The sequence below is a fragment of the Salmo salar genome, unplaced genomic scaffold (assembly GCF_965601325.2).
Source record: "Salmo salar unplaced genomic scaffold, fSalSal1 ptg000117l, whole genome shotgun sequence".
In the NCBI taxonomy this organism is placed as follows: domain Eukaryota; kingdom Metazoa; phylum Chordata; class Actinopteri; order Salmoniformes; family Salmonidae; genus Salmo; species Salmo salar.
Genome location: NW_027675317.1, coordinates 2,528,581 through 2,552,684, shown reverse-complemented (window position 1 = coordinate 2,552,684; position 24,104 = coordinate 2,528,581). Strand labels below are relative to the sequence as shown.

Here is a 24,104-nt window from a genome sequence, read left to right as displayed (position 1 = left end):
GATTATTTACATAGTATTTTCGATTTTAGATCTCCCCAACATGACGTCTAGTCTGTATCGCAACGCGTATTTTTCTGGGCGCAGTGCTCAGATTATTGCAAAGTGTGATTTCCCAGTAAGGTTATTTTTAAATCTGGCAAGTTGATTGCGTTCAAGAGATGTAAATCTATAATTCTTTAAATGACAATATAATATTTTAACAATGTTTTCTAATTTTAATTATTTAATTTGTGACGCTGACTTGACTGCCGGTTATTGGAGGGAAACGATTTCCTCAACATCAATGCCATAGTAAAACGCTGTTTTTGGATATAAAAATGAACTTGATAGAACTAAAAATGCATGCATTGTCTAACATAATGTCCTAGGAGTGTCATCTGATGGAGATTGTAAAAGGTTAGTGCATCATTTTAGCTGGTTTTATGGGTTTGGTGACCCTGTCTTTGACTTGACAAAACATTACACACAACTCTTGTAAATGTACTGTCCTAACATACTCTAAATTTATGCTTTCGGCCGTAAAACCTTTTTGAAATCGTAAAACGTGGTTAGATTAAGGAGATGTTTATCTTTCAAATGGTGTAACATAGTTGTATTTTTGAAAAATTTGAATTTTGACATTTATTTGGATTCAAATTTGCCGCTCTTGAAATGCACCTGCTGTTGATGGAGTGCACCACGGGTGGGACGCTAGCGTCCCACCCTAGCCCATAGAGGTTAACGAGAGTCTTGTCTTTAAATAGCTGTAAAATAGTCATATGTTTGAGAAATTGAAGTAATAGGATTTTTAAGGTTTTGAAAATCGCGCCACAGGCTTCAAGTGGCTGTTACGTAGGTGGGACGAATTCGTCACGCCTAGGCCCAGAGAGGTTATACAATACATGCATGTTTTGTTCAATCAAGTTCATATTTATATCAAAAACCAGCTTTTTACATTAGCATGTGACTTTCAGAACTAGCATTCCCACCGAACACTTCCGGTGAATTTACTAAATTACTCACGATAAACGTTCACAAAAAACAGAACAATTATTTTAAGAATTATATATACAGAACTCCTTTATGCAATCGCGGTGTCCGATTTTAAAATAGCTTTTCGGTGATTGCACATTTTGCAATATTCTGAGTAGATAGCTCGCCATCACGGGCTAGCTATTTTGACACCCACACAAGTTTGGTACTCACTAAACTCAGATTTACTATAAGAAAAATTGGATTACCTTTGCTGTTCTTCGTCAGAATGCACTCCCAGGACTTCTACTTCAACAACAAATGTTGGTTGGTTTGGTTCCACATAATCCATAGTTATATCCAAATAGCGGCATTTTGTTCATCCGTTCAAGACACTATCCGAAGGGTAACGAAGGGTGACGCGCGGACGAGTATCGTGACAAAAAATTCAAAATATTCCATTACCGTACTTTGAAGCATGTCAAACGCTGTTTAAAATCAATTGTTATGCGATTTTTCTCGTAAAATAGCGATAATATTCCGACCGGGAGTCGTTGTTTTCGTTCAAAGACTGAAAAAGTAAAATGGACTCTTCACGTGCATGCGCACGCCCGTCTCATTGTTCTCAGATCGACCACTTAGCAAATGCGCTACTGTTTTTCAGCCAGTAACTGCAGAGTCATCATTCAACGTTCTGGCGCCTTCTGATAGCCTATGGGAGCCTTAGAAAGTGTCACGTTACAGCAGAGATCCTTTGTTTTGGATAGAGATGACAAAGAAGGCCAAGAAATGGTCAGACAGGGTACTTGCTGTTTGGAATCTTCTCAGGTTTTGGCCTGCCATTTGAGTTCTGTTATACTTACAGACACCATTCAAACAGTTTTAGAAACTTTGGAGTGTTTTCTATCCAAAGCTACTAATTATATGCATATTCTAGTTTCTGGGCAGGAGTCATAACCAGATTAAATCGGGTACGTTTTTTATCCGGCCGTGAAAATACTGCCCCCTATCCTAAACAGGTTAAACCGCAGCCATCGACACAGCAGTTCTTAAAAGAGGAAGTAAACATAGACAAAGCTATATTAAAATTGTCAGTCTAGAGCACCAGTGAAAGGGATTTCGAAATGGGAGAAGTTAGGAGCAATTTATATAAGGACGGTATTTGGTATCATGATAAGTTACCAATACTACCTAAGTCATTGTTTAGAGATGCGGCAAGATTGACACATGGGCAGAGCCATGTGTCAACAGGGGGGATAGTAGAGCAGGTTCGGAAACACTTTGTGGCCTATTGGATAACGAACTACTTTTAAAAAAATTTATAATAGATAAGTATATTAAATGGGAAGAAGCGGTCCCAACTTACTGGGTGGACATGATTAGGGTAGTTGGTTTACTAGGATCTATCTCTTTAAATTATGGATTACATTTTAGCTGATCAGGTAAACCATATAGAATGCCAGAGTTAGGGAGGCCAGAACAGGTAGACATAGAAGTTGAAGATATACTAACAGAAGACATGGTTAACCAAACCCGTATGTCCGAGACTTTGTGTCCAACAGGTGAATTACAGGAGAAGATGATTCACTCAATCCAACCAGGAGACTGGGTGTGGATCCAGTCCCTGAGGAGAAAAGAACTGGAAGCAGCCACGGTGGGAGGGCCCATACCAAGTGTTCCTGGTAATAGCCTTCGCGGTGAGAATAGCTGAAAGAGCTACCTGGGTTCATATCACACATTGCGGGAGGGTAAGACACACTGATACTGTCGAACAATCACAGAGTTAGGAGAAGAACCGAATACCAATAAGGTTCAGGGGTTACCTCTCTAACAAAGATTCCCTAACCCGCCCGATCCTCACTGTGTGCGTTCATAGAAGTGAAAGTGTGGGTTGGCCTCTAGCCAGTGATATATTCACCGGGAGGGGGTGGGGCTTTACAGGGGTACTGGTCAGTCTGAGCTGTCTGATTGTGGGAGCCATATTCCTAATACACCATGAACCACTCGAGAAGTCAGAAAGTGGTAACTTGACCCATAGTGTAGAAGATGAGGAGTATTTATGGCCTAGGTACAAAAGGTCACTCGATCTGGATAAAAAGGAAGTGAGAGTAGAGTTAGGGAAGGATGTCTCAATAGAGTTCTATGCAGACCAAATGGGGTCCCTAACCTCCTGGCAGACTAGGACTCAGACTTCATGGGGAAGATATTTGTGTAGATCCCGGTGTAACTCATGGAATCAGGTCATAGCTCACACAGAGAGAGAAGGCTATGTCAATCCACACACCCAATATAGAAACAGATGGAGTATAGTGAAGGCCAGGGTTTTTGACTGCAATCCAGAGCAAGGGAAGTATTGCTTGAAGATAGGAATGACCATTAAAAGCATAAAGAAAGAGGATTTAGGGTTATGGTATGTTGGCCTTGACCAGACCATTGTCGACACTGCGGTACCATTGTGAGTAGTAGAGGTTAGGACAGGAGATAGTTCTACCGCCAGCCAGAATACCAGTAGTACCCCTGATAAAACGGACATTACCTGTGTAGTCATCCAGAGCCAAGGACCGGTGAGGATAGTTCAGACGAAAGATCTTAAAGGAGTTATTTTAGTGTAAGTAGTCCTGAAGACATATTATAGATTTTATTAAAAGTAATTATTAGTAATTTACAAAAATTTGAGCCCCGATGGAAGCTAAATTTTGATTTATGAAAATGATATTTTACGAATCCTTCTCAGGAGGGCTGTAAGGCAGACTGTTAGTTTTCTTAGCAGAACAAGGTCATAAAGTCAGCAAGAGGAAGTTGCAACTCTGGCAGGAGGAATTTATCTATTTGGGACACTATAACTCAAGAAGGGAGAACACTTAATTCTACCAGAAAGACAGCCATCCTAGAAGCACCTAAACCACTCAATAAGAAACAAATGATGAGTTTTTTTGGAATGATTAACTATTGCCGTGCGTGGATACCCCATTTTGCATTACATACAGGGAAGCTTAGTGAGTTGATATATGGTAAAGCTATGGCAGCAAAAGATAAGATCAAGTGGACAGATGAGGCTGAAAATCAGTTTGTAAACATTAAAATGTTATTAACATCTAGCTCAGTACTGGCGTTTCCCAGATATGATCGCCCCTTTACCCAGACAGTAGACTGTAGGGAGGGGTTCATGACATCAGTACTGACCAAGAGACACGGGGGAAAAAAATAGGCCTATTGCTTACTATTCCTCCCGATTAGATGAAGTAGCCCAAGCCATGCCACTATGTTTGCAGTCTGTGGTGGCAGTCTGTGGTGGCAGCAGCTCAGGCAGTTGAGGACTTGGCATCTGTTGTGCTCTATCATGATTTGACTTTAAAAGTTCCTCATGCCGTATCCATACTGTTGTTAGAACATAAGATGGCTTACATGTCACCAGCTAGAAATTTGTCTCGTATGATAATTATTTTGAACATGCCTAATTTGACAATAGGATGTTGTACTACTCTGAACCCCTCAACATTAGTTCCTATTGCAACAGATGGCAGCCCACATGATTGTGTAACAGAAACTGAGAAAGTTGTCCTACCAAGACCCGATTTGACTTATCTAGCTTTACCTGATGGGGAACTGACTATGTTTGTAGATGGGTCATCAAGAAAGAACCATGATGGCACTAATGCAACAGGATATGCTATAGTTACAGACACAGAGGTCTTGGAAGCAGAGCCGTTACCGAGAAACTATTCAGCACAATAAGCAGAAATAGTAGCCCTTACCCGTGCGTGTCAGTTAGGGACAGGAAAACGTATTACTATTTACACAGACAGTGCCTATGCATTTAACATAGTACACATATTTGCAGCCCAATGGAGAAACAGGGCAATGGTAACCACTTCTGGGAAACCTATTACACACGCTCAGTTGATTTTGAATCTCTTAGATGCTGTACTTTTGCCAGAAAAGTTAGCTATTTGTAAATGTGAGGCCAAAATTAGAGGGACAGATAGTGTCAGTAACAACAACAGAAAGCAGATGTGGAAACGAAAAAGGCAGGTCTTAAACCGCAGCTGTCGACACAGCAGTTCTTAAAAGAGGAAGTAAACATAGACAAAGCTATATTAAAATTGTCAGTCTAGAGCACCAGTGAAAGGGATTTCGAAATGGGAGAAGTTAGGAGCAATTTATATAAGGACGGTATTTGGTATCATGATAAGTTAACAATACTACCTAAGTCATTGTTTAGAGATGCGGCAAGATTGACACATGGGCAGAGCCATGTGTCAACAGGGGGGATAGTAGAGCAGGTTCGGAAACACTTTGTGGCCTATTGGATAATGAACTACTTAAAAAAACATTTTTTATAATAGAGAAGTATATTAAATGGGAAGAAGCAGTCCCAACTTACTGGGTGGACACAATTAGGGTAGTTGGTTTACTAGGATCTATCTCTTTAAATAATGGATTACATTTTAGTTGATCAGGTAAACCATATAGAATGCCAGAGTTAGGGAGGCCAGAACAGGTAGACATAGAAGTTGAAGATATACTAACAGAACACATGGTTAACCAAACCCGTATGTCCGAGACTTTGTGTCCAACAGGTGAATTACAGGAGAAGATGATTCACTCAATCCAACCAGGAGACTGGGTGTGGATCCAGTCCCTGAGGAGAAAAGAACTGGAAGCAGCAATGGTGGGAGGGCCCATACCAAGGGTTCCTGGTAATAGCCTTCGCGGTGAGAATAGCTGAAAGAGCTACCTGGGTTCATATCACACATTGCGGGAGGGTAAGACACACTGACACTGTCGAACAATCACAGAGTTAGGAGAAGAACCGAATACCAATAAGGTTCGGGGGTTACCTCTCTAACGAAGATTCCCTAACCCGCCCGATCCTCACTGTGTGCGTTCATAGAAGTGAAAGTGTGGGTTGGCCTCTAGCCAGTGATATATTCTCCGGGAGGGGGTGGGGCTTTACAGGGGTACTGGTCAGTCTGAGCTGTCTGATTGTGGGAGCCATATACCTAATACACCATGAACCACTCGAGAAGACAGAAAGTGGTAACTTGACCTATAGTGTAGAAGATGAGTTTTTATGGCCTAGGTACAAAAGGTCACTCGATCTGGATAAAAAGGAAGTGAGAGTAGAGTTAGGGAAGGATGTCTCAATAGAGTTCTATGCAGACCAAATGGGGTCCCTAACCTCCTGGCAGTCTAGGACTCAGACTTAATGGGGAAGATATCTGTGTAGATCCCGGTGTAACTCATGGAATCAGGTCATAGCTCACACAGAGAGAGATGGCTATGTCAATCCACACACCCAATATAGAAACAGATGGAGTATAGTGAAGGCCAGGGTTTTTGACTGCAATCCAGAGCAAGGGAAGTATTGCTTGAAGATAGGAATGACCATTAACCTGTTAGGGCTAGGGGGCAGTATTGACACGGCTGGATAAAAAACATACCCGATTTAATCTGGTTACCACTCCTACCCAGTAACTAGAATATGCATATACTTATTACATATGGATAGAAAACACCCTAAAGTTTCTAAAACTGTTTGAATGGTGTCTGTGAGTATAACAGAACTCAAATGGCAGGTCAAAACCTGAGAGATTCCTTTACAGGAAGTGGTCTGTCTGACCATTTCTTGAACTTCTTTTCCATCTCTATCTTTTACTAAGGATCTCTGCTCTAACGTGACACTTTCCACGTCTTCCATAGGCGCTCAGAGCCCGGGAAAAAACAGAATGTCGTCATCCCAGCCCCAGGCTGAAACACATTATCGCCTTTCTCAAGTGGCCGATCAAGGGACTCTGGGCATATGCGCGTGACCCGACCGCCCCCGCCTTTGTGATTTTTTCCTCTGTTTGCCGAAAAGGAGATTCCCTGTCGGAATATTATCGGTTTTCTACGAGAAAAATAGCGTAAAACTTGATTTTAACCTGTTGGGTCTAGGGGGCAGCATTTGCACGTCTGGATAAAAAAAATGTACCCGATTTAATCTGGTTACTAATCCTACCCAGTAACTAGAATATGCATATACTTATTATATATGGATAGAAAACACTCTAAAGATTCCAAAACTGTTTGAATGGTGTCTGTGAGTATAACAGAACTCATTTGGCAGGCAAAACCCTGAGACATTTTCTGACAGGAAGTGGATACCTGATGTGTTGTATTGACTTTAAACCTATCCCATTGAAAAACACAGGGGTTTAGGAATATTTTGGCACTTCCTATTGCTTCCACTAGATGTCACCAGCCTTTACAAAGTGTTTTGAGTCTTCTGGAGGGAGATCTGACCGAACAAGAGCCATGGAACGGTGATGTCCCATTAGACACCTGGCGCGCTACTTCATGTTGGGTACCCTCGTTCCAATACGTTATAAAAGAGTATGCATTCGTCCACCTTGAATATTATTCATGTTCTGGTTAAAAAAGGCCCTAATGATTTATGCTATACAACGTTTGACATGTTTGAACGAACGGAAATATATTTTTTCCCCTCGTTCATGACGAGAAGTCCGGCTGGCTTACATCATGTGCTAACGAGACGGAGATTTTTGGACATAAATGATGAGCTTTTTTGAACAAAACTACATTCGTTATGGACCTGTGATACCTGGAAGTGACATCTGATGAAGAGAATCAAAGGTAATGGATTATTTACATAGTATTTTCGATTTTAGATCTCCCCAACATGACGTCTAGTCTGTATCGCAACGCGTATTTTTCTGGGCGCAGTGCTCAGATTATTGCAAAGTGTGATTTCCCAGTAAGGTTATTTTTAAATCTGGCAAGTTGATTGCGTTCAAGAGATGTAAATCTATAATTCTTTAAATGACAATATAATATTTTAACAATGTTTTCTAATTTTAATTATTTAATTTGTGACGCTGACTTGACTGCCGGTTATTGGAGGGAAACGATTTCCTCAACATCAATGCCATAGTAAAACGCTGTTTTTGGATATAAAAATGAACTTGATAGAACTAAAAATGCATGCATTGTCTAACATAATGTCCTAGGAGTGTCATCTGATGGAGATTGTAAAAGGTTAGTGCATCATTTTAGCTGGTTTTATGGGTTTGGTGACCCTGTCTTTGACTTGACAAAACATTACACACAACTCTTGTAAATGTACTGTCCTAACATACTCTAAATTTATGCTTTCGCCGTAAAACCTTTTTGAAATCGTAAAACGTGGTTAGATTAAGGAGATGTTTATCTTTCAAATGGTGTAACATAGTTGTATTTTTGAAAAATTTGAATTTTGACATTTATTTGGATTCAAATTTGCCGCTCTTGAAATGCACCTGCTGTTGATGGAGTGCACCACGGGTGGCACGCTAGCGTCCCACCTAGCCCCAAGAGGTTAAACAGCGGTTGACCTGCTTCGAAGTACGGTAATGGAATATTTAGAATTTTATTGTCACGAATTGCACCATGCGCACGACCCTTCTTTACCATTTCGGATAGTGTCTGGAACGCACGAACAAAACGCCGCTATTCGGATATAACGATGGATTATTTTGGACCAAACCAACATTTGTTATTGAAGTAGCAGTCCTGGGAGTGCATTCTGACGAAGACAACAAAAGGTAATCAAACTTTTATAATAGTAAATATGATTATGGTGAGTGCTAAACTTGCCGGGTGTCTAAATAGCGAGCCCGTGATGCCTGGGCTATGTACTTAGAATATTGCAAAATGTGCTTTCACCAAAAAGCTATTTTAAAATCGGACATATCGAGTGCATAGAGGAGGTCTGTATCTATAATTCTTAAAATAATTGTTATGCTTTTTGTGAACGTTTATCGTGAGTAATTTAGTAAAATGTTAGCGAATTCCCCGGAAGTATGCTAGTTCTGAACGTCACATGCTAATGTAAAAAGCTGGTTTTTGATATAAATATGAACTTGATTGAACAAAACATGCATGTATTGTATAACATAATGTCCTAGGGTTGTCATCTGATGAAGATCATCAAAGGTGAGTGCTGCATTTAGCTGTCTTCTGGGTTTTGGTGACATTATATGCTGGCTTGAAAAATGGGTGTCTGATTATTTCTGGCTTGGTACTCTGCTGACATAATCTAATGTTTTGCTTTCGTTGTAAAGCCTTTTTGAAATCGGACAGTGTGGTTAGATTAAAGAGAGTCTTGTCTTTAACCTGTTGGGTCTAGGGGGCAGCATTTGCACGTCTGGATAAAAAAAATGTACCCGATTTAATCTGGTTACTAATCCTACCCAGTAACTAGAATATGCATATACTTATTATATATGGATAGAAAACACTCTAAAGTTTCCAAAACTGTTTGAATGGTGTCTGTGAGTATAACAGAACTCATTTGGCAGGCAAAACCCTGAGACATTTTCTGACAGGAAGTGGATACCTGATGTGTTGTATTGACTTTAAACCTATCCCATTGAAAAACACAGGGGTTTAGGAATATTTTGGCACTTCCTATTGCTTCCACTAGATGTCACCAGCCTTTACAAAGTGTTTTGAGTCTTCTGGAGGGAGATCTGACCGAACAAGAGCCATGGAACGGTGATGTCCCATTAGACACCTGGCGCGCTACTTCATGTTGGGTACCCTCGTTCCAATACGTTATAAAAGAGTATGCATTCGTCCACCTTGAATATTATTCATGTTCTGGTTAAAAAAGGCCCTAATGATTTATGCTATACAACGTTTGACATGTTTGAACGAACGGAAATATATTTTTTCCCCTCGTTCATGACGAGAAGTCCGGCTGGCTTACATCATGTGCTAACGAGACGGAGATTTTTGGACATAAATGATGAGCTTTTTTGAACAAAACTACATTCGTTATGGACCTGTGATACCTGGAAGTGACATCTGATGAAGAGAATCAAAGGTAATGGATTATTTACATAGTATTTTCGATTTTAGATCTCCCCAACATGACGTCTAGTCTGTATCGCAACGCGTATTTTTCTGGGCGCAGTGCTCAGATTATTGCAAAGTGTGATTTCCCAGTAAGGTTATTTTTAAATCTGGCAAGTTGATTGCGTTCAAGAGATGTAAATCTATAATTCTTTAAATGACAATATAATATTTTACCAATGTTTTCTAATTTTAATTATTTAATTTGTTACGCTGACTTGACTGCCGGTTATTGGAGGGAAACGATTTCCTCAACATCAATGCCATAGTAAAACGCTGTTTTTGGATATAAAAATGAACTTGATAGAACTAAAAATGCATGCATTGTCTAACATAATGTCCTAGGAGTGTCATCTGATGGAGATTGTAAAAGGTTAGTGCATCATTTTAGCTGGTTTTATGGTTTTGGTGACCCTGTCTTTGACTTGACAAAACATTACACACAACTCTTGTAAATGTACTGTCCTAACATACTCTAAATTTATGCTTTCGCCGTAAAACCTTTTTGAAATCGTAAAACGTGGTTAGATTAAGGAGATGTTTATCTTTCAAATGGTGTAACATAGTTGTATTTTTGAAAAATTTGAATTTTGACATTTATTTGGATTCAAATTTGCCGCTCTTGAAATGCACCTGCTGTTGATGGAGTGCACCACGGGTGGCACGCTAGCGTCCCACCTAGCCCCAAGAGGTTAAATAGCTGTAAAATAGTCATATGTTTGAGAAATTGAAGTAATAGGATTTTTAAGGTTTTGAAAATCGCGCCACAGGCTTAAAGTGGCTGTTACGTAGGTGGGACGAATTCGTCCCGCCTAGCCAAGAGAGGTTAAACAGCGGTTGACCTGCTTCGAAGTACGGTAATGGAATATTTAGAATTTTATTGTCACGAATTGCACCATGCGCACGACCCTTCTTTACCATTTCGGATAGTGTCTGGAACGCACGAACAAAACGCCGCTATTCGGATATAACGATGGATTATTTTGGACCAAACCAACATTTGTTATTGAAGTAGCAGTCCTGGGAGTGCATTCTGACGAAGACAACAAAAGGTAATCAAACTTTTATAATAGTAAATATGATTATGGTGAGTGCTAAACTTGCCGGGTGTCTAAATAGCGAGCCCGTGATGCCTGGGCTATGTACTTAGAATATTGCAAAATGTGCTTTCACCAAAAAGCTATTTTAAAATCGGACATATCGAGTGCATAGAGGAGGTCTGTATCTATAATTCTTAAAATAATTGTTATGCTTTTTGTGAACGTTTATCGTGAGTAATTTAGTAAAATGTTAGCGAATTCCCCGGAAGTATGCTAGTTCTGAACGTCACATGCTAATGTAAAAAGCTGGTTTTTGATATAAATATGAACTTGATTGAACAAAACATGCATGTATTGTATAACATAATGTCCTAGGGTTGTCATCTGATGAAGATCATCAAAGGTGAGTGCTGCATTTAGCTGTCTTCTGGGTTTTGGTGACATTATATGCTGGCTTGAAAAATGGGTGTCTGATTATTTCTGGCTTGGTACTCTGCTGACATAATCTAATGTTTTGCTTTCGTTGTAAAGCCTTTTTGAAATCGGACAGTGTGGTTAGATTAAAGAGAGTCTTGTCTTTAACCTGTTGGGTCTAGGGGGCAGCATTTGCACGTCTGGATAAAAAAAATGTACCCGATTTAATCTGGTTACTAATCCTACCCAGTAACTAGAATATGCATATACTTATTATATATGGATAGAAAACACTCTAAAGTTTCCAAAACTGTTTGAATGGTGTCTGTGAGTATAACAGAACTCATTTGGCAGGCAAAACCCTGAGACATTTTCTGACAGGAAGTGGATACCTGATGTGTTGTATTGACTTTAAACCTATCCCATTGAAAAACACAGGGGTTTAGGAATATTTTGGCACTTCCTATTGCTTCCACTAGATGTCACCAGCCTTTACAAAGTGTTTTGAGTCTTCTGGAGGGAGATCTGACCGAACAAGAGCCATGGAACGGTGATGTCCCATTAGACACCTGGCGCGCTACTTCATGTTGGGTACCCTCGTTCCAATACGTTATAAAAGAGTATGCATTCGTCCACCTTGAATATTATTCATGTTCTGGTTAAAAAAGGCCCTAATGATTTATGCTATACAACGTTTGACATGTTTGAACGAACGGAAATATATTTTTTCCCCTCGTTCATGACGAGAAGTCCGGCTGGCTTACATCATGTGCTAACGAGACGGAGATTTTTGGACATAAATGATGAGCTTTTTTGAACAAAACTACATTCGTTATGGACCTGTGATACCTGGAAGTGACATCTGATGAAGAGAATCAAAGGTAATGGATTATTTACATAGTATTTTCGATTTTAGATCTCCCCAACATGACGTCTAGTCTGTATCGCAACGCGTATTTTTCTGGGCGCAGTGCTCAGATTATTGCAAAGTGTGATTTCCCAGTAAGGTTATTTTTAAATCTGGCAAGTTGATTGCGTTCAAGAGATGTAAATCTATAATTCTTTAAATGACAATATAATATTTTACCAATGTTTTCTAATTTTAATTATTTAATTTGTTACGCTGACTTGACTGCCGGTTATTGGAGGGAAACGATTTCCTCAACATCAATGCCATAGTAAAACGCTGTTTTTGGATATAAAAATGAACTTGATAGAACTAAAAATGCATGCATTGTCTAACATAATGTCCTAGGAGTGTCATCTGATGGAGATTGTAAAAGGTTAGTGCATCATTTTAGCTGGTTTTATGGTTTTGGTGACCCTGTCTTTGACTTGACAAAACATTACACACAACTCTTGTAAATGTACTGTCCTAACATACTCTAAATTTATGCTTTCGCCGTAAAACCTTTTTGAAATCGTAAAACGTGGTTAGATTAAGGAGATGTTTATCTTTCAAATGGTGTAACATAGTTGTATTTTTGAAAAATTTGAATTTTGACATTTATTTGGATTCAAATTTGCCGCTCTTGAAATGCACCTGCTGTTGATGGAGTGCACCACGGGTGGCACGCTAGCGTCCCACCTAGCCCCAAGAGGTTAAATAGCTGTAAAATAGTCATATGTTTGAGAAATTGAAGTAATAGGATTTTTAAGGTTTTGAAAATCGCGCCACAGGCTTAAAGTGGCTGTTACGTAGGTGGGACGAATTCGTCCCGCCTAGCCAAGAGAGGTTAACCTGTTAGGGCTAGGGGGCAGTATTGACACGGCTGGATAAAAAAACATACCCGATTTAATCTGGTTACCACTCCTACCCAGTAACTAGAATATGCATATACTTATTACATATGGATAGAAAACACCCTAAATTTTCTAAAACTGTTTGAATGGTGTCTGTGAGTATAACAGAACTCATTTGGCAGGCAAAACCCTGAGACATTTTCTGACAGGAAGTGGATACCTGATGTGTTGTATTACCTTTAAACCTATCCCATTGAAAAACACAGGGGCTGAGGAATATTTTGGCACTTCCTATTGCTTCCACTAGATGTCACCAGCCTTTACAAAGTGTTTTGAGTCTTCTGGAGGGAGATCTGACCGAACAAGAGCCATGGAACGATGATGGCCCATTAGACACCTGGCGCGCGAGTTCATGTTGGGTATCCTCGTTCCAATACGTTATAAAAGAGTATGCATTCGTCCACCTTGAATATTATTCATGTTCTGGTTAAAAAAGGCCCTAATGATTTATGCTATACAACGTTTGACATGTTTGAACGAACGTAAATATATTTTTTCCCCTCGTTCATGACGAGAAGTCCGGCTGGCTTAGATCATGTGCTAACAAGACGGAGATTTTTGGACATAAATGATGAGCTTTTTTGAACAAAACTACATTCGTTATGGACCTGTGATACCTGGAAGTGACATCTGATGAAGAGAATCAAAGGTAATGGATTATTTACATAGTATTTTCGATTTTAGATCTCCCCAACATGACGTCTAGTCTGTATCGCAACGCGTATTTTTCTCGGCGCAGTGCTCAGATTATTGCAAAGTGTGATTTCCCAGTAAGGTTATTTTTAAATCTGTCAATCCGGTTGCGTTCAAGAGATGTAAATCTATAATTCTTTAAATGACAATATAATATTTTACCAATGTTTTCTAATTTTAATTATTTAATTTGTGGTGTTGACTTGACTGCCGGTTATTGGAGGGAAACGATTTCCTCAACATCAATGCCATAGTAAAACGCTGTTTTTGGATATAAATATGAACTTGATAGAACTAAAAATGCATGCATTGTCTAACATAATGTCCTGGGAGTGTCATCTGATGGAGATTGTAAAAGGTTAGTGCATCATTTTAGCTGGTTTTATGGTTTTGGTGACCCTGTTTTTGAATTGACAAAACATTACACACAACTCTTGTAAATGTACTGTCCTAACATACTCTAAATTTATGCTTTCGCCGTAAAACCTTTTTGAAATCGTAAAACGTGGTTAGATTAAGGAGATGTTTATCTTTCAAAGGGTGTAAAATAGTTGTATGTTTGAAAAATTTGAATTTTGACATTTATTTGGATTCAAATTTGCCGCTCTTGAAATGCACCTGCTGTTGATGGAGTGCACCACGGGTCCCACCTAGCCCATAGAGGTTAAAAGCATAAAGAAAGAGGATTTAGGGTTATGGTATGTTGGCCTTGACCAGACCATTGTCGACACTGCGGTACCATTCCGAGTAGTAGAGGTTAGGACAGGAGATAGTTCTACCACCAGCCAGAATACCAGTAGTACCCCTGATAAAACGGACATTACCTGTGTAGTCATCCAGAGCCAAGGACCGGTGAGGATAGTTCAGATGAAAGATCTTAAGGAAGTGATTGAGGTGAAGACTTGGTTTGGGGATTCCAACCTATGGCTGGAATGGATTCAGTATACAGCTAGATCAGTAGCTAAAGAAGAAGGTTATGCCTGCGCAACAGCCAAACTTCAGTTGACAACCATCCCCTTTCTACTCGATGGAATTAATTTACCAAGGGGAATGGCCTGTATGGTAAAGCTGTTCATGAAGGCAAGGAAGCCAGACAGTTGCACTGATCTGCATTATCTGTCTCCTATGTGCCCATTAGATCCAGACTTCCCCCTTTCACAGTCGCAGGAGGAGACTATTATTGTGTGGCTCAACACAACACACACGGATGGAACGTAGGGGAAGTAAGAACATGCAATAGGACAGAGAATGTTACAACTGACAAGACAATGAGGGACCTGACTGGGTGGTTGAGTTCCGAGGACTTTAGTAAGACAAAAAAGGCCGAGAGCGGATGTCTGGTGGTTGTGTGGAGGTATGAAGCTGTGGCCAAACCTGCCTGCAAATTGGACTGGTATTTGTGCATTGGTACAGTTAGGCATGCCCTTCACCCTTATACAACACAAAGACCTAGTGCCAGGTGAAATAGAGGGGAGGAGTGCTTCGTCAGGGTCCTTTGACGAAAGAATTTACATTGATAGCATTGGGGTTCCAAGGGGGGTGCCTGATGAGTTTAAAGCTAGGAATCAGATATGGGCTGGATTGGAATCAAGTCTTTTTTGGTGGTCGACTCTCAATAAAAATGTGGATTGGATAAATTACATTTATTATAACCAACAGCGTTTCATCAACTATACCAGAGAGGCAATTCAAGGGTTAGCAGAACAGACAGCTGCGACCACTTTAATGGTATTGCAGAATAGAATAGCTTTGGATATGCTTCTGGCTGAAAAGGGTGGTGTGTGTGTGATGTTCGGATCTGAATGCTGTACTTTCATCCCTGAGAACACAGCTCCAGATGGATCAGTGACCAAGGCCCTGGCCGGTCTAAACAATTTAGCTCAGGAGTTAGCCTGTTAGGGCTAGGGGGCAGTATTGACACGGCTGGACAAAAAACGTACCCGATTTAATCTGGTTACCACTCCTACCCAGTAACTAGAATATGCATATACTTATTACATATGGATAGAAAACACCCTAAAGTTTCTAAAACTGTTTGAATGGTGTCTGTGAGTATAACAGAACTCATTTGGCAGGCAAAAATCTGAGAAGGTTTCATTCAGGAAGTGGCCTGTCTGACAAGGTGTTGTTCTTCTTGTCTCTGTTTATTGAAGAGTGAGGATCTTAGCTGTCCCGTGACACTTCCTACGGCTGCCATAGGGTCTCAGAAGGCGGTAAAAAGCTGAATCGTGGCTTTGCAGGCTCTGGCTGAAAAAAAGTAGTGCGTTTGGGTAGTGGCTGGTTACAGTACTGTGAGACTCAGGCTCGTGCCCGCGTCGACCGAAAGCTTTGTTTACTTTCCTCTGTTTAGCTAAATGGACATTCCCGGTCGGAATATTATCGCTTTTTTACGAGAAAAATGGCATAAAAATGGATTTTAAACAGCGGTTGACATGCTTCGAAGTACGGTAATGGAATATTTAGATTTTTTTTGTCACGAATTGCGCCATGCGCGCGGCCCTGATTTACCATTTCAGATAGTGTCTGGGACGCACGAACAAAACGCCACTATTCGGATATAACGATGGATTATTTTGGACCAAACCAACATTTGTTATTGAAGTAGCAGTCCTGGGAGTGCATTCTGATGAAGACAACAAAAGGTAATCAAACTTTTATAATAGTAAACCTGATATTGGTGAGTGCTAAACTTGCCGGGTGTCTAAATAGCTAGCCCGTGATGCCTGGGCTATGTACTTAGAATATTGCAAAATGTGCTTTCACCAAAAAGCTATTTTAAAATCGGACATATCGAGTGCATAGAGGAGTTCTGTATCTATAATTCTTAAAATAATTGTTATGCTTTTTGTGAACGTTTATCGTGAGTAACTTAGCAAATTCCTCCGGAAGTTTGCGGGGGGTATGCTAGTTCTGAACGTCACATGCTAATGTAAAAAGCTGTTTTTTGATATAAATATGAACTTAATTGAACAAAACATGCATGTATTGTATAACATAATGTCCTAGGTGTGTCATCTGATGAAGATCATCAAAGGTTATTGCTGCATTTAGCTGTGATTTGGGTTTATGTGACATTATATGCTAGCTTGAAAAATGGGTGTCTGATTATTTCTGGCTGGGTACTCTGCTGACATAATCTAATGTTTTGCTTTCATTGTAAAGCCTTTTTGAAATCGTACAGTGTGGTTAGATTAACGAGAGTCTTGTCTTTAAAATGGTGTAAAATAGTCATATGTTTGAGAAATTGAAGTAATAGCATTTCTAAGGTATTTGAATATCGCGGTTAGGTCAACAGATAAGGACAAACTGTTCCCATCATAGCCCTTACAAAACCTTTTACAACTGATTCATCACTGTCATACCTTATAGGGTCCAGAGTTTTCCTGGTTAGGTCAACAGGTAAGGACAACCTCTGGGCCCCAGTGCAAAAAAATCCCCCCCCCCACTCTGGGACCTATGGTTGCCACCAGTCTGCTTGCCGTTGTCAGTTATCGTCAGGTACTGTATGTGGATGATCAGGGCTTTATTCAGAAAAAGTTTCTTGGGCTACTTTGATTTGCCAAGTGGGCGAGATGTGAATTCCGTGTTTATCTTCATGGACAAACTTGTTGTTCAAACCTACGATGGCTCAGCTTCAAGGGAACGTATCTGCTGTCTGTATTTCCAGCTGAGTCCCCTCCTGTTCCATGGTTTAACAAGCGATGACCACTCCACTACCATTGTCAACTACCTCCTCACATGAACTGGAAGCCACGTCTCATGTGGCCCCCTCATCCACTGGCACATTGAATGTTTCCTCTCTAAGCACAGTGAGGGAACCCCTGTCAATTTTTCTCTCATTACTTTATGTAGAGTCAATCACAATCACAATCACATTATTACACATCTATTTGACTCCTTGCTTGGAGTAACTCATTCTTAGCTCTTTTGTCTCACTGTGTAGTGTTTTTGTGTTATTGTCTTCCCAGTCAAATCCTGTCCTGCACTGGTCAAGTCTCTGAACACCTCAACTCATGCCTCATACCCTCATTCAATCACTGCTGTGATCCCTTCCCAAAATGGTGTAAGTAGCCCTCTCATTCCTATTCCCCATAATATTGTACTGTAAGTGTCTTTATTAAATGCTTTAGGTTAAAATAATTACTCTTTGACGATTTTTGAAACACATTTTGACGTCTCTGTGGATCTCCCATCCTCCTCAACAACAGAAATGTCTAATAACGTCTAATACAATTCATCATTAATAATTCTGCAAGTTTTCTGTGTCCAGAAGCCTGATTCTACTCACTGTGGTAGTGTGGAAGTGTTGAGCTGTATTATTTGACCGTGGTCCTGTTGTCCCCAGTCCCAGTGGTGAAGATAATGTCTTAATTGAGCTTCTTGTCTGTGACTGAGATACGTAATCTGCACATTTACTAAAACGTCAGCTCTCATCTCTCCCAATGTTCTCCATGTCAAACCATGAAGGCCGGGTAGTTTTTTTTCATGATTGCAACCCAGGTCATTTTAGTCGGCTGGCCCTCGCTACATATTCATCGCCAGACCCACTGGCTCCAGGTCATCTATAAGTCTTTGCTAGGTAAAGCTCCGCCTTATCTCAGCTCACTGGTCACGATAACAACACCCACCCGTAGCACGCGCTCCAGCAGGTACATCTCACTGGTCACCCCCAAAGCCTACACCTCCTTTGGCTGCCTTTCCTTCCAGTTCTCTGCAGCCAATGACTGGAACTAAGTGCAAAAATCGCTGAAGCTGGAGACTTATATTTCCCTCACTAACTTTAAACATCAGCTATCTGAGCAGCTAACCGATTTCTGCAGCTGTACATAGGCCATCTGTAAATAGCCCACCCAATCTACCTACCTCATCCCCATATTGTTTTTTTTTACTTTGCTGCTCTTTTGGACACCATTATTTCTACTTGCACATCATCATCTGCTCATCTCTCACTCCAGTGTTAATCTGCTAAATTGTGATTACTTTGCTACTACGGCATATTTATTGCCATACCTCCTCACGCCATTTGCACACACTGTATATAGACTTTCTTTTTTCTATTGTGTTGACTGTACGCTTGTTTATTACATGTAATTCTGTGTTGTTGTTTCTGTCGCACTGCTTTGCTTTATCTTGGCCAGGTCGCAGTTGTAAATGAGAACTTGTTCTCAACTGGCCTACCTGGTTAAATAAAGGTGAAATAATAAAAATAAAAAGATGCTATATCATAATGAATCAGATTACATGGAGAGGGGGGACCTGATCCTAGATCAGAATGAATCAGATTACATGGAGAGGAGGGACCTGATCCTAGATCATAATGAATCAGATTACATGGAGAGAGGGGACCTGATCCTATATCATAATGAATCAGATTACATGGAGAGGGGGGACCTGATCCTATATCATAATGAATCAGATTACATGGAGATGGGGGACCTGATCCTATATCATAATGAATCAGATTACATGGAGAGGGGGGGACCTGATCCTAGATCATAATGAATCAGATTACATGGAGAGGGGGGGACCTGATCCTAGATCATAATGAATCAGATTACATGGAGAGGGGGGACCTGATCCTAGATCATAATTAATGATCAGTTGGTGAGGGTAGACTTGGAGGCTGCTTACCTGACATGAAGTCTTTATTTTTCATGTCCTATCCCCTACCTTCCCATACCCCCTCCATTCCCCTACCTTCCCTATATCCCCTCCTCTACCCCACCTTCCCTATACCATTCCTCCTCTCCCCTACCTTCCCTATACCCCCCTCCTCTCCCCTACCTTTCCTATACCCCCTCCTCTCCCCTACCTTCCCTATACCCCCTCCTCTCCCTTCCCTATACCCCCCTCCTCTCCCCTACCTTCCCAATACCCCCTCCTCTCCCCTACCTTCCCTATACCCCCCTCCTCTCCCCTACCTTCCCTATACCCCCTCCTCTCCCCTACCTTCCCTATACCCCCCTCCTCTCCCCTACCTTCCCTATACCCCCCCCCCCTATTATGTTGGACCATCATGTTTATTTGTTTGAATCTTGTCTTTGTTTGTGATCTGGTTAGAAGAGAATGACTCCTCAACCCAAGAGGCCCTGGAGCAGCTGTGATCAGGTTAGAAGAGAATGACTCCTCAACCGAAGAGGCCCTGGAGCAGCTGTGATCAGGTTAGAAGAGAATATCCCTCCCATCCAAGAGGCCCTGGAGCAGCTGTGATCAGGTTAGAAGAGAATGACTCCTCAACCCAAGAGGTCCTGGAGCAGCTGTGATCAGGTTAGAAGAGAATGACTCCTCAACCCAAGAGGCCCTGGAGCAGCTGTGATCAGGTTAGAAGAGAATGACTCCTCAACCCAAGAGGCCCTGGAGCAGCTGTGATCAGGTTAGAAGAGAATGACTCCTCAACCCAAGAGGTCCTGGAGCAGCTGTGATCAGGTTAGAAGAGAATGACTCCTCAACCCAAGAGGCCCTGGAGCAGCTGTGATGAGGTTAGAAGAGAATGACTCCTCAACCCAAGAGGCCCTGGAGCAGCTGTGATCAGGTTAGAAGAGAATGACTCCTCAACCCAAGAGGCCCTGGAGCAGCTGTGAGAGAGCAGCAGTGTGGAAGTATTTGGGGAAATTTAAGGAAGGTTTCCTGGAAAAGAGGATTGACTGTTACGTAAAGGGTCAGAGCCACTGAGTGGACAAAATATTAAGGATACCTTTCTAATATTGAGTTACGCCTGGTCAGTTTGTCATGGAAAGAAAAGGTGTCCTTAATGTTTTGTGTTAATTACATAATTATACATTTATGGATTGTTTTATGTTGCCTATTGTTTTCTATTTATTCAACCTGCCATCTACCCAGCTGGGGACTGAGGGTTATGAGAGAACCCCCACATCACTAGCTTCTCTTTATTCAACCTGCCATCTACCCACCTGGGGACTGAGGGTTATGAGAGAACCCCCACATCACTAGCTTCTCTTTATTCAACCTGCCATCTACCCACCTGGGGACTGAGGGTTATGAGAGAACCCCCACATCACTAGCTTCTCTTTATTCAACCTGCCATCTACCCACCTGGGGACTGAGGCTTATGAGAGAACCCCCACATCACTAGCTTGCATGTTCTGCAGCCTTGTAAAGATAAGGAGGGGACGACTGGGAGGCAGGTTGGCATTTATTGTCATGAATCTTGCCCTGGAGGCAGGTTGGCATTTATTGTCATGAATCTTGCCCTGGAGGCAGGTTGGCATTTATTGTCATAAATCTTGCCCTGGAGGCAGGTTGGCATTTATTGTCATGAATCTTGTCCTGGAGGCAGGTTGGCATTTATTGTCATGAATCTTGCCCTGGAGGCAGTTCAGCAAAGTGGTTACTAGCTGGCACAGGCACAAAATAATACAATCCGATTTTAATCCTAACCTCAACCCTAACCACACTGCTAATCCTTCCCTTAAATTAAGACCATAAAACAACATTATTTTCCACAGACAATTCTGACTTTGCAGCTGACATATCTAGAGGAAATCGCAGTTCTGCCTCCATGTCAAGATTCATGACAAACGTCAACATGAGACAGGGAGAAGCAATGTAAAATCAATAACGAAATTGTTTCCACTATTAACATGATTTTTCTTGTTTCAAGTATGTTTTATTATGAAAAGTACAATATATCCATGTATACTTGTACAACTATGGAGCGTATGTCCATATATAATTGTACAATTAGTTTTTCCAACATAAAAGACAAGAAATGATCACGTTGGTATTTTAACAGTGTTATTGTAAGAGTTTAAATGTTTAAACAGAGGATACATCTAAAACAGGATAAAACATGTGCAGTATGTTGTGAGAATGTTACTTTAACGTCGACTCATAACGTCACACTATAACTTCATGGGAGTCTTGTGGAAAGACTGCATGTTGTTTTGGGTGGATTGAGTGACGTCTTCATCAACATTTTGCAAAATATTCCGGTAATATTTTCACCTCTTGTCGGCTGCAGACATTCATAAGGAGTTCCAGTAGTTTATTTGCCATTTGCAGGTATTAAAAGTAATACATACATTGTAATTCCTTGTTGGATCTCTCTCACATACAGGACAGTACATACCAGAGGAGGCTGCTGAGGGGAGGACGGCTCATAATAATGTCTGGAACAGAGTGAATGAAATGGAACACATGGAAACCACGTGTTTGATACCATTCCACTTATTCCACTCCAGCCATTACAAGCCTGTCCTCCCTAAATAAGGTCCCACCAACCTCCTGTGGTACAAACACAAACAGTAAAATATATCATAAAAAATGTAAAGTGGTAAAAGATCAGAAAATATTACAAGCCTGTCATGTGTGAGTGTCCAGTGTGTGTTTGTCCATTGTGTGTGTTCAGTGTGTGTGTGTGTCAGTGTTTATGTGTGTCAGTGTGTGTGTGTGTGTCCAGTGTGTTTCCATGTCCGTTGTGCGTTTGTCCAGTGAGTGTGTGTGTGTGTGTTTGTCCAGTTTGAGTGGGTGGCCAGCGTGTCCAGTGTGTGTGTGTCCAGTGTGTGTGTGTCCAGTGTGTGTGTGTGTGTGTGTGTCCAGTGTGTGTGTGTGTGTGTGTGTCCAGTGAGTGTGTGTGTGTGTCCAGTGAGTGTGTGTGTGTGTGTGTGTGTGTGTGTGTGTTCAGAGTGTGTCCAGTGTGTGTGTGTTCAGTGTGTGAGTATGTGCCCAGTGTGTGTGTGTGTCCAGTGTGTGTGTGTGTCCAGTGTGTGTGTGTGTGTCCAATGTGTGTGTGTGTGTCCAGTGTCTGTGTCAAGTGTGTGTATGTCCAGAGTGTGTGTGTGTGTGTGTGTGTGTTCAGTGTGTGTGTGTGTTCAGTGTGTGTGTGTTGAGTGTGTGTTTATGTGTGTGTCCAGTTTGTGTCCAGTGTGTGTGTGTGTCCTGTGTGTGTGTGTGTGTGTGTGTGTGTGTGTGTGTGTGTGTGTGTGTGTCCAAATGTGTGTGTGTGTGTGTGTGTCCATTTTGTGTCCAGTGAGTGTGTGTGTGTGTGTCCAGTGTGTGTTGAGTGTGTGTATATCCAGTGTGTGTGTGTGTGTCCAGTGTGTGTGTGTGTTGAGTGTGTGTGTGTTCAGTGTGTGTATGTCCAGTGTGTGTGTGTGTGTGTGTGTCCAGTGTGTGTGTGTGTGTCCAGTGTGTTGGTGTGTGTGTGTGTGTGTCCAGTGTGTGTGTGTGTGTGTCCAGTTTTTGTCCAGTGTGTGTGTCCAGTTTGTGTGTGTGTGTGTGTGTGTGTGTGTTCAGTGTGTGTGTGTGTGTGTGTGTGTGTGTGTGTGTGTGTGTGTGTGTGTGTCCAGTGAGTGTGTGTGTGCGTTTCAGTGTGTGTGTGTGTGTGTGTCCAGTGTGTGTGTGTGTGTGTCCAGTGTCTGTGTCAAGTGTGTGTGTGTGTGTCCAGTGAGTGTGTGTGTTCAGTGTGTGTGTGTGTGTGTGTGTGTCCAGTGTGTGTGTGTCCATTGTGTGTGTGTGTGTCCAGTGTCTGTGCCCAGTGTGTGTGTGTGTTCAGTGTGTGTGTGTGTTCAGTGTGTGTGTGTTGAGTGTGTGTTTATGTGTGTGTCCAGTTTGTGTCCAGTTTGTGTGTGTGTGTGTGTGTGTGTCCAATTTGTTTCCAGTGTGTGTGTGTGTGTTGAGTGTGTGTATATCCAGTGTGTGTGTGTGTGTGTGTGTGTGTCCAGTGTGTTGGTGTGTGTGTGTGTGTCCAGTGTGTGTGTGTGTGTGTGTCCAGTGTGTGTGTGTGTGTCCAGTTTGTGTCCAGTGTGTGTGTGTGTGTCCAGTGTGTGCCTGTGTGTGTCCAGTGTGTGTCCAGTGTGTGTGTGTGTGTGTGTGTCCAGTGTGTGTGTTTGTCCAGTGTGTGTGTTTGTCCAGTGTGTGTGTGTGTGTGTGTCCAGTGAGTGTGTGTGTGCGTGTCCAGTGAGTGTGTGTGTGCGTTTCAGTGTGTGTGTGTGTGTTTGTCCAGTGTGTGTGTGTGTGTGTGTGTGTGTCCAGTGTGTGTGTCCAGTGTGTGTGTGTTCAGTGTGTGTGTCCAGTGTGTGTGTGTTCAGTGTGTGTGTGTTCAGTGTGTGTGTGTTCAGTGTGTGTGTGTTCAGTGTGTGTGTTGAGTGTGTGTTTGTGTGTGTCCAGTGTGTGTGTCCAATTTGTTTCCAGTGTGTGTGTTGAGTGTGTGTATATCCAGTGTGTGTGTGTGTGTGTGTCCAGTGTGTGTGTGTGTTGAGTGTGTGTGTGTTCAGTGTGTGTTTATGTGTGTGTCCAGTGTGTGTGTGTGTCCAGTGTGTGCGTGTGTGTCCAGTGTGTTGGTGTGTG

At 41.6% G+C, this 24,104-nt stretch overlaps 1 long non-coding RNA gene across 1 annotated transcript; it reads left to right on the top strand.

Moving 5' to 3' along the window:
- The first annotated feature begins 16,484 nt into the window (after nucleotides 1-16,484).
- On the top strand, nucleotides 16,485-19,961 carry LOC145866057 (uncharacterized). Its single transcript, XR_014383141.1, has 3 exons — nucleotides 16,485-17,605; nucleotides 17,765-17,859; nucleotides 19,857-19,961. It is a non-coding gene; the product is annotated as an uncharacterized LOC145866057 (long non-coding RNA).
- Nucleotides 19,962-24,104: the final 4,143 nt, after the last annotated feature.